Genomic DNA, 13,832 nt, shown 5'->3' with positions numbered 1-13,832 from the left:
AGAGCCTTTTTTCAAGTCTGGTGAGGGTGAGCATGAGGGGGCATAACTTTAAATTGAGGGGTGATAGATATAAGACAGATGTCAGAGGTAGTTTCTTTACTCAGAGAGTAGTAAGGGTATGGAATGCTTTGCCCGCAACGGTAGTGGATTCGCCAACTTTAAGTACATTTAAGTCGTCATTGGACAAGCATATGGATGTACATGGAATAGTGTAGGTTAGATGGGCTTCAGATTGGTATAACAGGTCGGCGCAACATTGAGGGCCGAAGGGCCTGTACTGCGCTGTAATGTTCTATGTTCTGATTTGTTCCATAGGTTTCTCAAGCATCACAGGATTAAAGGACATGTACAATGATTACAGAGTTTCACATCTCCCAGACACATCTCTGGTTAGTGCATGGTATATCTAGAAACACCTAAGCCAGTACACATTCCTCAGCACTGGGCCCTTTTGTGCTGCTAATGGCACCCTTGATCGTGTGCATTCCACAATGGTTGTATTCCTTGTGTTTCTGACAGCAGCTCACCACATCCAAGCAGGAAAATGATCTGATCCCAGGTTTATTGACCTTTTTTGGCTCTACAGTATCAGTGGGATTCCTCTTTTCTTTGTGTTGCATAGAGGTTTCCCTCTGACCCATCTTTAACTATCGCCCTTCATTAGATTATGAGGGTTCCCAGTATTTGCAGGCATTACAATCATAATATACCTCTCTGTGTGATAGGGTGACAATCTTCCTATTTCATTTAATGCTTAGTCTGGTTCCAATGTTAAATGATTCGACTACAATATACACATTCCAGTTCCACTTGTCAATGTCATCACTTATATATATATTTATTTGATGTTGAATTTCTATATCCTCCTATTGCATCACCTTTCCTGGTTGTGATGCGACTCACATTCTACTTCACTATGATACTTTTTGTTTCTTTTCTGATCTGCCATTGCTATACTTTCATAACAAGCTGACAACCTTCAATTTTTTCCAGTTGGAATACATATCTAACCGACTATCTAACCAGCCTTTCCACTGCAGGGCCCATGGATGTCTTGCAATTTCCCACTCTTGCTTCAATCTCCTTCTAAATATGTTCTGGTCTGTTTCTGAATGCCTTGGTATTAAATCTCGCTCCCAGGCTTTTCCCACCTTGTGTCTTCCAGCTGTAACGTTCTGATGACTTATTAATCTCTTTTGATGTTGACAGCACATTTCTGTGCACAAATTTGTTAGGTTTGTCTACATCACAATAATGGCTGCATTTTTAAAATAACACATTGCTATGTAGAGATGACAAAGATGAATCTTTGTCTTTCTTTTTGTGAGTTCTTCCTTTTTGTACATTTTTCCAGCTCTCCCTGTCCTAGTAGCTATGACAAAGCTCTCAGCCATATCTACCCTCTCTCTCTCTTCCCTAAAATCTCTCCTGCTATTTGCTCTGAACTTTTAAAAGCCTTTTTAAAACTATAAATGCTCCAACCAAGGTGTGACATCCATTTGTATTGTGTTTGTACGAGGATTCTTTTCTGTGACATTAAGCAGACATTTCCTTGGGTAGCCATTCCAGCAGCTGTACTGGAAGAATATCTAATGGATGTCTCAGTGTTGGAGAATGGGTGATAGGGAAAATTTGGAGCATCCTTGGCAAATAATTACCTTAAGCTACAGGGAACAAAGTTAGTCAGCCCCCTTTGGTAAGAGGACTCATTACCCAGGTTCCATTGTGTCATTCTGAGCCATCCCCCATTAATATTGATTCTGGGTGACACTTTTGGACACCATTGTGACCCACATACACACTTGATGAGACCCATTTTATTGGGTGTAATAACCAACATGGAATCACTCACTCAAAAACAGGAATTGCTAGAGAAACTCCACAGGTCTGGCAGTGTCTATGGAGAGAAAGCAGAGTCAAAGTTTTGGGTCCAGTGACCCATCTTTAGAACACTATCTTCGAACTGATATAGTACAGAAGGAAGGTACTCAGTTAGTTGTGTCCATGCTGGCTCTCTGCAAGAACAAAATAATTAATCCCCTCTCCCAGTGCCTTCCCCATAGCCCTGTAATTTTATTTCCTTCAAGTACTTTACAGTTCCTGGATGAAAACTCTCATTGGATCTACCTCCATCATATTCTCAAGCAATACATTTAAGATCCAAACCACTCGCTACACACAAAAAAAAATTCCTCTTGTCTGTGTTGGTTCCTTTGCCAAACACCATAATTCTGCGTCCCTTTGCTCTTTACCCTTCTACCAATGGGACTAGTTTCTCTGTAACTACTGTATCTGGATCTCATGATCTTGAACATCTATTTGAACCTCTTCTTTACTTTCTCTTTGCAAAGGAGAACAACTCCAACTTCTCTATGTAATTCACGTCCTTTCTTCCTGGGACCATTCTAGGAACAGGTACTGCATGTCCTTGATAAGTATGTACCTGTCAGGCAGGGAGGAAGTGGTTGAGCGAGGGAGCTGTGGTTTACCAAAAAAGTTGAATCTCTTGTCAAGAGGAAGAAGGCCTATGTTAGGATGAGACATGAAGGCTCAATTAGTGTGCTTGATAGTTACAAGTTAGCCAGGAAAGACCTTAAGAGAGAGCTGCAAAGAGCCATAAGAGGACATGAGAAGTCATTGGCAAATAGGATCCAAGGAAAACCCTAAACCTTTCTATATATAAATCAGGAATAAAAGAATGATTAGAGTAAGGTTAGGGTCAATCAAGGACAGTAGTAGTGGGAAGTGATGGGTGGAGTCTAAGGAGACTTTTCTTCAGTATTCACCCTGGAAAAAGGCAATGTTGTGAAGGAGATCACTGAGATACAGACTATTAGACTAGGTGGGATTGAGGTTCATAAGGAGGAGATGTTAGCAATTCTGGAAAGTGTGAAAATAGATAAGTCCCCTGGGCCAGATGGGATTTATCCTCAGATTCTCTAGGAAGCCAGGGAGGAGATTGCTGAGCTTTCATTTTTATGTCGTCATTGTCTACAGGAATAGTGCCAGAAGACTGGAGGATAGCAAATGTTGTCTTCTTGTTCAAGAAGGGGAGTAGAGACAACCCTGGTAATTATAGACCAGTGAGCCTTAATTTGGTTATGGGTAAAGTGTTGGAAAAAGTTATAAGAGATAGGATTTATAATAATCTAGAAAGGAAACATTTGATTAGGAATAGTCAACACTGTTTTGAGAAGGTAGGTCTTACCTTACAAACCTTACTGAGTTCTTTTGAGAAGGTGACCAAACAGGTGGATGAGGGTAAAGCGGTTGATGTGGTGAATATGGATTTCAGTAAGGCGTTTGATAAGGTTCCCCACGATCGGCTATACTGTGTATAGTTCTGGTCACAGCATTATAGGAAGGATGTGGAAGCTTTGGAAAAGGTGCAGAGGTGATTTACTAGAATGTTGCCTGGTATGGAGGGAAGGTCTTATGAGGAAAGGCTGAAGGACTTGAGGCTGTTTTTGTTAGAGAGAAGGTTGAGAGGTGACTTAATTGAGACATATAAGATAATCAGAGGGTTAGATAGGGTGGACAGTGAAAGCCTTTTTCCTTAGATGATGATGACTAGCATGAGGGGACATAGTTTTAAACTGAGGTGAGATAGATGTAGGACAAATGTCAGAGGTGGTTTCTTTGCTCAGTCATAGGGGCGTAGAACGTCTTGCCTGCAACGGTAGTAGACTTGCCAACTTTAAGGGTATTAAAATGGTCATTGGATAAACATATGGATGAAAATGGAATAGTGTAGGGTAGATAGGCTTCAGGTTGGTTCCATAGGTCAGTGCAACATTGAGGGCCGAAGAGCCTGTACTACGCTGTAATGTTCTATATTTAATATTCATTGTCTTAAATTGTTCTGCACCTTCTCTAAATCCTCCACATTCTGGATAAACTGTGGTACCCAGCATTCAACCCAATACTCAATTGAGGCTGAGCCAATCTTTTGTACAGGGTCATCATCACCTCTTTGCTTTTGAAGTTGATGCTTCTACTTTCAAAACCCAGAGTCCTGGGGCACCTTTAGCCGCCTTCTCAAGCTGCTCTATGAACTTCAATGAGTTGTGCACATATGCCCCTTGCTCTCCCCCTATTTATCTGCCCTATTTTGAACAGAGCACTTTGTTTTATATTGCCTCTCTTTGCCCTTCCATCTCCTGCGGCTCCACACAAAGGCTGCCTTGCTGATCTTTGAGGGGCCTTATTCTCTCTTTAGTCCTTAATATATTTGTAAAAACTCTTTGGATTCTCCTTAACCCTATTTGTCAAAGCTATCTCATGTCCCCTTTTTGCCCTTCTGATTTCCCTCTTAAGTATACTCCTACTTCCTTTATACTCTTCTAAGGATTCACTCAATCTATCCTGTCTAAACCTTACATATGCTTCCTTCTTTTTCTTAACCAAATCCTCAATTTCTTTAGTCATCCAACATTCCCTCGACCTACCAGCCTTCCTTTTCACCCTGACGGGAATATACTTTCTCTGGAATCTAGTTATCTCATTTCTGAAGGCTTCCCATTTTCCAGCTGTCCCTTTACCCGCGAACATCTGCCTCCAATAAGCTTTTGAAAGTCCTCGCCTAATGCTATCAAAATTTAGAACTCCAATTTAGAACTGTAACTTCTAGATCTGGTCTATCCTTTTCCATCACGATTTTAAAACTAATAGAATTATGGTCGCTGGTCCCAAAGTGCTCTCCCAATGACACCTCAGTCACCTGCCCTGCTTTATTTCCCAAGAGTAGGTCAAGTTTTGCACCTTCTCTAGTTGGTACATCCACATACTGAATCAGAAAATTTTCTTGTACACACTTGACAAATTCCTCTCCATCTAAACTCTTAACACTATGGCAGTCCCAGTCCATGTTTGGAAAGGTAAAATCCCCTACCATAACAACTTTGTTACTCTTACAGATAACTGAAATCTCCTTACAAGTTTGTTTCTCAATTTCCCTCTGACTATTAGGGGGCCTGCCCCAATCAGGTGATCATCCCTTTATTTCTCAGTTCCATTCAAATAACTTCCCTGAATGTATTTCTGGGAATATTCTCCCTAAATATAATTGTAATGCTATCCTTTATCAAAAATGCCAATCCCCCCCATCTCTTGCCTCCCTTTCTGTCATTCCTGTAACCTTTGTATTCTGGAACAATAAGCTGCCAGCTCTGTCCATCCCTGAACTACGTTTCTGCGATTGTTATGCTATCTCAGTCCTAAGCATGCCTTGAGTTCATCTGCCTACCCTGTTAGGCCCCTTGCATTGAAATAAATGTAGTTTAATTTATCAATCCTACCTAGTTCTCTGCTTTGTCCCTGCCTGCCCTGACTACTTTGCCCACTTGCTTTCTCAACTGTACCAGTCTCAGATTGATCTCTTTCTTCACTATCTCTCTGGGTCCCCCACCTCCACCTTACTCGTTTGAATCCTCCCAAGCAGCTCTAGCAAATCTCCCCGCCAATATATTATTCCCTTTCCAATTCAGGTGCAATCCGTCCTTCTTGTTCAAGTCACTTCTACCCTAGAAGAGATTCCAATGAGCCAAAAATGTAAATCCTTCTCCCATACACCAGCTCCTCAGCCACACATTCATCTGCTATATCCTCCTACTCCTAACCTCACTAGCTCATAGCACTGCAAATAATTCAGATATTATTACTCTCGAGGACCTCCTTTCTAAATTCCTGCCTAACCTTCTATATTCTCCCTTCAAAGTCTCATCCTCTTCCCTTCTGATGTCATTGGTTCCAATGTGTCCAATGACCTCCTGCTGTTCCTCTCCCCTTTGAGAACATTCTGCACCATCTCTGAGACATTCTTGATCCTGGCACCAGGGAGGCAACACACCATTTTTACATTTTGCTGCTGGCCATAGAAATGTCTGTCTGTGCCTCTGACTAGACAGTCCCCTAACACAATTGATCTCTTGGAACCCGACATACCCCTCATTTCATTAGAGCCTGTCTCTGTACCAGAAACCTGACCGTTCGTGTTATGTTCCCCTGAGAATCCATTACCTCCTACATTTTCCAAAAGAGCACACTTGTTTGAAATGCGAATAGCCACAAAAGACTCCTGCACTACCTCCCTCCCTCTCTTACCTTTCCTGGAGTTAACCCACCTACGTGTATCTGTGGCTTTTCTCCCTTCTTATAACTGCCATCCATCACACCCCCTAGCTCTGGTAAATTCCTCATTGCCTCTAACTGTCGCTCCAACTGATCCATTCGATCTGACAGGATTCGTAACTCATGGCATTTGTTGCTGATATAATCCTCAGTAACACGTAACTCTCCCTAAGTTCCCACACTCGACAAGAAGAGCATATCACTCTACTGAAGGCCATTTTTGCTTCTTCCAATCTACAGACCCAGAAAATAGCATTGTCTTACTCCTCTACAAAATACTGCCCCAGGCTAACTTAATACTTATGACTTCAGGGACATATCTCAATAAACATACACTCAATAAAGAACCTACTCTCCTCACAATTGTAGATTTACAGCAAAGCTATACTTAAAACTATTCACTTACCTTTTTCTGTACTGTGACCTCTTGCAAACAGGTTCCTCCAAGATCAATTGTGAATCTCTCTCTCTCTCCACTATCTAAAAATTGTTGCTACTGGAATTCATGGAAATCACCTCCAACACCTTAAATACCTCAAAGGAACAGCCTGTTACATCCAGAAATGTTTCCCATCTTCCATCTTGGATTACCCAGAATCCAAAAGTTACCAGAGGGCACAATTTTAAAGTGATTAGTAGTAGGATTAGAGGGGACATGAGAAAAACATTTTCATCAAGAGGGTAGTGAGTGTCTGGAATTTGCTGCTTGGTTAGATGGTTAAGGATAAAACTCAATTAGAAATGAATGTGGATCTGCACCTGAAGCTATGGATCAGGGAAAAAGAATTGGGTTGGTTGCCTCGTCAGCTATTGCAGACACAATAAGCTAAATGGCTTCTTTCTATGCTGTAACTGTTCTATGGTTCTCTACTGTGCTGGGCCACAACAGGGTCTCAGGAGAGGCTGCTCCAATTTAGGCCTGTGGTTTGCCATGTAACAATGCAATCAGAATATCCCATGAAGCAAAGGCATCTGACCTGACAAAATTATTAGTTTTCAAGGCTTTCAGCTGACCTGCTTAAGGTTTGAACAGTGCATCCACCAAGGGACAAGCTAGATTTCTGAGAGTGGATTGTCAGCTTGGGTATTGGAGGAATTCTCTGTTCTTTATCAAACAGTGCTGCAAGACCTTTACCATTATCCAAACTGGTAGAAGAAACCTCCACTCAAAGTTTTACCTGCAGGACAGCATCTTCGACAGAGCAGCACACCCTCACTATCACCTGAACTGAGCTTTAATTCTACTCTTAAAGCATGGGACTTTCTGACTCAGAAACAAAAATGCTGTAATGAGCCAAACTAACATATTTGGCAATGCACTTTTGTAATATTTTACACTTTTTGATACCCTTGGACTTAATTGAATTGTTGTGTTTTTTTAACAAATGGCTAACAAATATCCAACATTAGAAATCTGAATGTCAATGCATATGGGTGACTTCCCTCAATCTGAACTGGGAACACTTTGATCAGCCATTTTCTCCAAATTTAATCTGCTTCATTTCCAGCTTGAGGCAACTCAGCTATTATTGATTTTTTCCAGCATTGGACATCTTTTGGGAAATCAGCTTTTGCCTTCCTTCTGAATTATGTCACTGTTCTCCTGAGCAGCTGCTCCTAGAACTTGAGAGAAAGTCACAAACAAGTAAAACCACAGACATTTGGCAAACGTATTTGATCAGAGCAGTCAGGCGTTCCAAATGCACTGCCCTCCCCTTCGCCCTGTCTTGGTTCACAGCCGACTCTGTGGTTTGAAACTGTTAATTATCTCACATATCCCCATCAACAGTCCAGCCTCCCTTTCCCTTCCACTACACCCAGCCGTGCTCCCCCCCCACTCCCCCCCCCCCCCCCCTCCACCGTCCCCCCATCACTCCTTTAACACTTACGTGATCTAATCTTCAGTCATAGGTTCCCATCCACTTTAAACTGTCTGTTTGAATCATTGCATTGGTTGTATAAATAATTTGCTCATACCTGACGCAGATTATAGTTTGGCTTCACAGTGGCATACAGACACCATGTGAAAATATTTGTGGTACAGTCCAACAATTTTGCTTTTGTGCTCAAGTAAAGTTGAAGTTCACTTACATTTTTAACTTGTTCATCTTGCACAATGAACATGAGAGAATAAATTGAACCATTTTTAGTTCTGTTAGTTCCAATAATTTGGCAGCTAGTGTTTTCAAAGCAGCTTCTGTGGTTCAGCAAGAAATATGAGAACATTGGCTGGTAGACTGTGGAAGAGAGTAGCTGCAGCAGGCTGTGTAACTAACTGGACACTTTACTTTGCAGTAAATCACATACTGCTCCCCCGACAGATAGCTAGTTTAGGTAGTGAGCTGTGCAGACGGAGTTGTAGTGCTTGGGGGAGGCATGCCCGCACCAGACTGGAAGAAAGGTCACAGTACAGAAGCTAAATAGGGAAGCTGAAGTAAAAGTGATAGGATTTGGATACATGGGCAGAAAGCTAAAGAAAAGCATTGAGACTCAGTGCAAAAAAGGAGAAAGATAACAAATTCTCAGCAAGCAGAAAATGCTACAGGAAGCAAATAATATAATACCTGTTTCAAAAAAACAGTACAAGGTGCTGATGTGACCTCATCTGGAGTACTGTGAGCAGTTTTCGTTTCATTTAAGGAAAGATCTTATTTCATTGGAGAGTTCAGATAAGCTTCACTGGGATGATCCTTGGCAAAGAGGATGGTCTTATGATCAAATGTTAAACCGGTTAGGACTGTACTCTCTGGAATTTAGAAGACTAAGAGATAATTTCATTGAAACACATAGGATTATTAAGGGCTTGACAGAGGATATGCTGAGAGGGTGTTGCCCCTCATGGGGTATCTATGACCAGAAAGAGGTGCAAATTTAAGACTGAGATAAGGAGGAATTTCTTCTGAGGGTTGAGAGTCTTTGGAACTACTTGCCACAAAGAGCTGTGGGAGTAGGGTCCTCGTGTATATTTAAGGCTGAGATGGATAGATAGATTCTTGATCAGTTGGGGAATCAAGGGTTATAGGGATAGGGCAGGAAAGTGGGCATGATGAATGTTGAATGGTGGAGTAGGCTTGAGAGGCCGAACAGCCTCCTCCTGTTCCTATTCTGATCTTAAACAAAGGATCAATGAAAAATAAAAGCATATCAAATTGCAGTTACACAGCATCAACCCCCAAACAAGGGAGTTGGAGGCATTAATCAGAAAACAAGCATCAAAAACATAGTTGTAGACATAACAGGATCAGATGTGAAATATTGAAGCCTTAAGGGAATGTGTGGAAATCAGTGTATAAATGAAACAATGCTGGAGAATTAGTGGAACTGAGTGGTTTAAAAAACCCTCAGGTGTGACAGTCTGCATCATATTTTTTTTAAATGAGATAACTGCAGTTATCATGAATTCATTGATTTTGCCCTTTCACATTGCAGATCAGAGCCTATGGATAGGAAAATATCAAACGTAACCCTGCTAATTAACAAACATAACCCTGCTAGTCACAAAGAGAATGTGAGAAAACAGATAACTATTGGCTAGTAACCTAACATTCAAAGGAGCAAAATAGTAGCATTTACTGCTAGAGGCTTAGATCTGTTCTTAATACATCCCCCTAGTGAGTTTGAATGTGGGTGATACGTAAAATCTAGCATAAAGGTCTTCTTGTCACCGATTCATCTGTCCTGATCTGGCTGCAGGACCTCATCGTGTCCCAGTGGGTCTAGGATTGTTTCCAGGTAAGCATGTACTTGCAGTTGTGGATGTCAGCAGACACTGCCTTTTTTCTTCCCTAATCAACCTGTTCAGAGATGTTATTATACACCTTTTGCAGGAAGTGCGACTTGAACCTGGGCCTTGAGGTCCAGGGGTAGGGACACTATCACTGCACAACAAGAGGACTCAAGGCTACTGCACCTGGTATTCCCAGGTGTTCTTCCATGCAAGTTTGAAACTGGCCTGAGTCTGCCTGGTTAGTACTTGGACGGGAGACACACACTGCTTTACCTTTACTCCCTTGCTTTCCTTGCCATCCTCTAATGCATAACATTGCACATCTGTGGATTAAATTTCATTTTATATCTTCACACACACACACAACAGAGCCATTGATATAATCCTGTAGTCAACAGCCACCGTCCTCACTGGTGATGTAATTGAAACATATATATTTATATAGCAAGCATTTTTCACTGTATTGAAACAAGTACACATACCTTAGCACTTTGTATTTTACTTGGAATTTTGCAAAGTTTTTCAAATAAAACACTTCTTTACTATATTTATAATTGATATAGATCACTGCAACATAATTTAAATCTGTTATATTATAAAACAATCCAACAGTTGGATTGCGAAAATGATTTTTAGACTTGCGGCAAAATCAATGTTTAACTATGAATGACAAGCACAAAATAAACGGAAATCATGGCTTTCCTGAACTGAACTTTAAACATCGATATTAGGTTATAACAGTTGTATTTGATGATGATATATAATTCTAATGTTACATTGTATAGTGAAGGATGACACAGTGGAGCAATATGACAGTACAAATTCCATTATAAAGTTCAAACTCTGCACCTGAACCGCAGGCTTGTGTTGATAGATGTTGACTGAACTTTTGGGTGGCATGGTGGCTAGCACTGCTGTCACATGTGGGTTCGATCCCAGCCTCAGGTGACTGTGGAGTCTGCACATTCTCCTTGTATATGTGTGGGTTTCCTCCCACAGTCCAAAAATGTGCAGATTAGGTGGATTAGCCGAGCTAAATTGCCCTGTTGCATCATTGGTTATACAGGCTCGGTGGAATGGTCGTGGGAAATGCAGGGTTACAGGGTTAGGATAGGGGATTGGATCTAAGTCAGATGCTCTTCAGAGCCGATGGGCTGATGGGCTTCCACACTGGAGGGATTCTGTGATCTTTTACTAGCATTTACTGTTTCGTATTTCTAATAGGTTATAGTCAGGTCATCTTGTTTATGTATGGAGAGTGAAGAACATAAGAACTAGAACCAGGAGCAGAAGTAGGCCATTTGGCCCTTTGTGTAACTAAAAGGTTCCACAAAATACTATTAGTCTTCAACAGCAAATATGATTTTCCAAGGGTAAATTGCACAAATAGACTACAAAAGTTGACTCAGTTGAATTGAACACAATTGAAGCCAACAGGTTTTCCAAAAAATGAATTTCACTAAAAACAGAGGCATATTGCTGACGTTTTTCATGTTGTCCTCATCAGGACAAAAGCGAGAATGTAAAAATTACGATCTTTTGAAATTTGGCAATAAGAGAAAAGGGTGCTGACTGGTTGGCAAGTTGAATCTGATTGGACAGGCCAATGGCACGGAGAAAGCTACAAGCAACTGCAGGCTGCTCAAATTCATGGGTAATTCAAAACAGTTAAAAAGCTTGAACGTATTCCTTTTGTGATGAACTGGCAAATTTAAGTGAGTCACTTGATGAGTTCAACTGACTATCTTAAATAAGTTATAGAGTCTTAGAGTCAAAGAGCACAGAAACAGACCCCTCACGCCTTCTCATCCATGCCAATCTGATCTGGTCCCATTTGCTGGCATATGGCACATATCCCTCTAAACTCTTCCTAAACACCCAGCTAGATATCTTTTAAATGTTATAATTGAACCTGCCTCCAGTACTTCCTCTGGAAGCTGGTTCCATACATGCACCACCGTCTGTGTGAAAAAAGTACCCCTCAGATCATTTTAAAATTTTTCCCCTCTCACCTTAAACCTATGCCCCCTAGGTTTGAACTCCCCTACCCTCGGAAAAAGACCTTTTCTATTCACCCTGTCCATGCCTCCATGATTTTATAACCTCTACAAAGTTCCCCTCAGCCTCTAAAGCTCCAGGAAAAAAGCCCCAGCCCATTCAGCCCTTCCCTATCACTCAAGCCCTCCAGCCCTGGTAACATCTTATAACTCTTTTCTGCACCTTATCGAGTTTAACAGAGCCTTTCTATAACAGGGTGGCCAGAATTATATGCAGGATTGTAAAAATGGCTGCACCAATGCTCTGTACAGCTGTGATATGATGTCCCAACTCCTATACTCAATGTTCTGACCAATGAAGGCAAGCATGTCAAACACCTTTTTCATCACCTTGTCAAACTGCCAGTCCACTTTCAAGGAACTATGCACCTGAACCCCAGGCCTCTTTGTTTGGCAACACTCCCCAAGACCTTACCATTAATTGTATCAGTCCTACCCTGGTTTGTTTCTCCAATTTCCTTCCATTTGCTCACATGGCTGTGTCTTGTTGACTTTGCAGTAAGGGCATTTTCTTCCTTTCACACCATCATCATTAACACCCAATTGGCAGCACCGTTTGCAATCTTTGCCTTTGGCTCTGGAGACTGTCACCATCTGTTCCCCTCACTCTTACTGTCCCTCTGTCTACAACTTAAAAAAACAGCCCCTCTCAGTTTGGAAGAAGAATTAAATCAAACTCTAGACAGTTAGTTGTGAGTCAGTGATTTGAGGGAGGAAGTTGAAGAAAATTTGTCAGCCTTGCAGAGTGTTAACGCTCTTTCCTGTAAGTCTAAAAATACTAAATGGGTGGTTGAATTCTATCTGCCCTCTGAAAAGGTCGAGTAAACCACTCAGTTGGACTAAGCATTACACAATCAAAAACAATGAAACGTAATGGAAACTCTACAATCAACCTAGACACCAGAAATGACAATGTCACATGCAACTGTCAACTCTGCAAAGTCATTTTTACTGACATCTAGGCTTGTGTCAAAATTGGAAGAATTATCCCACAGAATAGACAAGCAAGGGTTTAAATATTCTGCAGACAATGCTCCAGATGCTGCCATCATTACCCCTGTTGTCTCTTGATCTACCGACAGGTCAGACCTTGCAGCGGTGACATTGCAGTGGGGTTAGAGTGGGAGGAAGTTGCCCTGGGAATCCTTAACAATAATCTGTCGCATCTAGTCAAACTGCAGATTATGACTTACCAACTTTACTCACCTTCCCTCAGCTGATGAATCAGCACTCCTTCATGTCGAATACCAATTGGAAAGAACACCGAGGATGGCAAGGACACAGAATGTACCCTGTGTGGGAACGTCAATGTCAATTGCCAAGAGTGACACAGTAGCACTCCAACTGAATTAGCTGGTGGAGTCTGAAAGGGCATAGCTACTGGCCAAGTGGTGAAGAACTAGCAAGGGAAAAACCTGCTCTACATTGTCCTCACCAATGTGCCAGTTATATATGATCTGTTGGTGACAGATAGTATCAGCACAAGGTACCAAATAGTGGCATGGAGCCAAGTCCCAGTTTTATAGTGAGGATCCCATTAATTATGTTGTACAACACTATCACTGTGCTCAATGGCATGGGCTTAGAACAGTCTAGCTACTTAAACCTGGCACCCATGAGGCACTCTGGGCCATTAGCAGAAACAAAATTATTTTCAAACATAATTTGTAATCTTATGGCCCAATATATTCCTCACCCTACAGGTGCCATCAAGCTGGGAGATCAACCCTAATTCAATGGAGAGTGCAGGAGAATATGCCAAGAACAGCACCAGGCACATGAGGTGTCATCCTGATAGAGCTACTTGCAAGGCAAACTGTGGAAATAGCATGTGATAGACAGAGCTAAGTGATCCTACAACTAACAGATCAGTCTTGAATGGTGGTGGACAACTAAAAAAAAACAACAGTCAGAGTTGG

General features: G+C 41.5%; 1 protein-coding gene across 2 annotated transcripts in view; it reads right to left on the bottom strand.

The window, feature by feature from the left end:
• LOC140463969 (fatty acid-binding protein, liver-like) overlaps positions 1-13,832 on the bottom strand; it is a 36,234-nt gene that overhangs the window by 15,272 nt on the left and 7,130 nt on the right. Inside the window, exon 1 of one of the 2 annotated variants that reach the window (XR_011954828.1) lies at positions 8,221-8,369. The exons of the other annotated variant lie outside the window; for it this stretch is intronic. The gene's annotated coding sequence lies outside the window, so the exon portion shown is untranslated. Of the gene's footprint in view, positions 1-8,220; positions 8,370-13,832 lie in introns of those variants that run through there. 2 annotated transcript variants of the gene reach the window in all.

The sequence above is a fragment of the Chiloscyllium punctatum genome, chromosome 39, assembly GCF_047496795.1.
Source record: "Chiloscyllium punctatum isolate Juve2018m chromosome 39, sChiPun1.3, whole genome shotgun sequence".
NCBI classification, from domain to species: Eukaryota; Metazoa; Chordata; class Chondrichthyes; order Orectolobiformes; family Hemiscylliidae; genus Chiloscyllium; species Chiloscyllium punctatum.
This window is presented reverse-complemented; position numbering and strand designations above follow the sequence as displayed.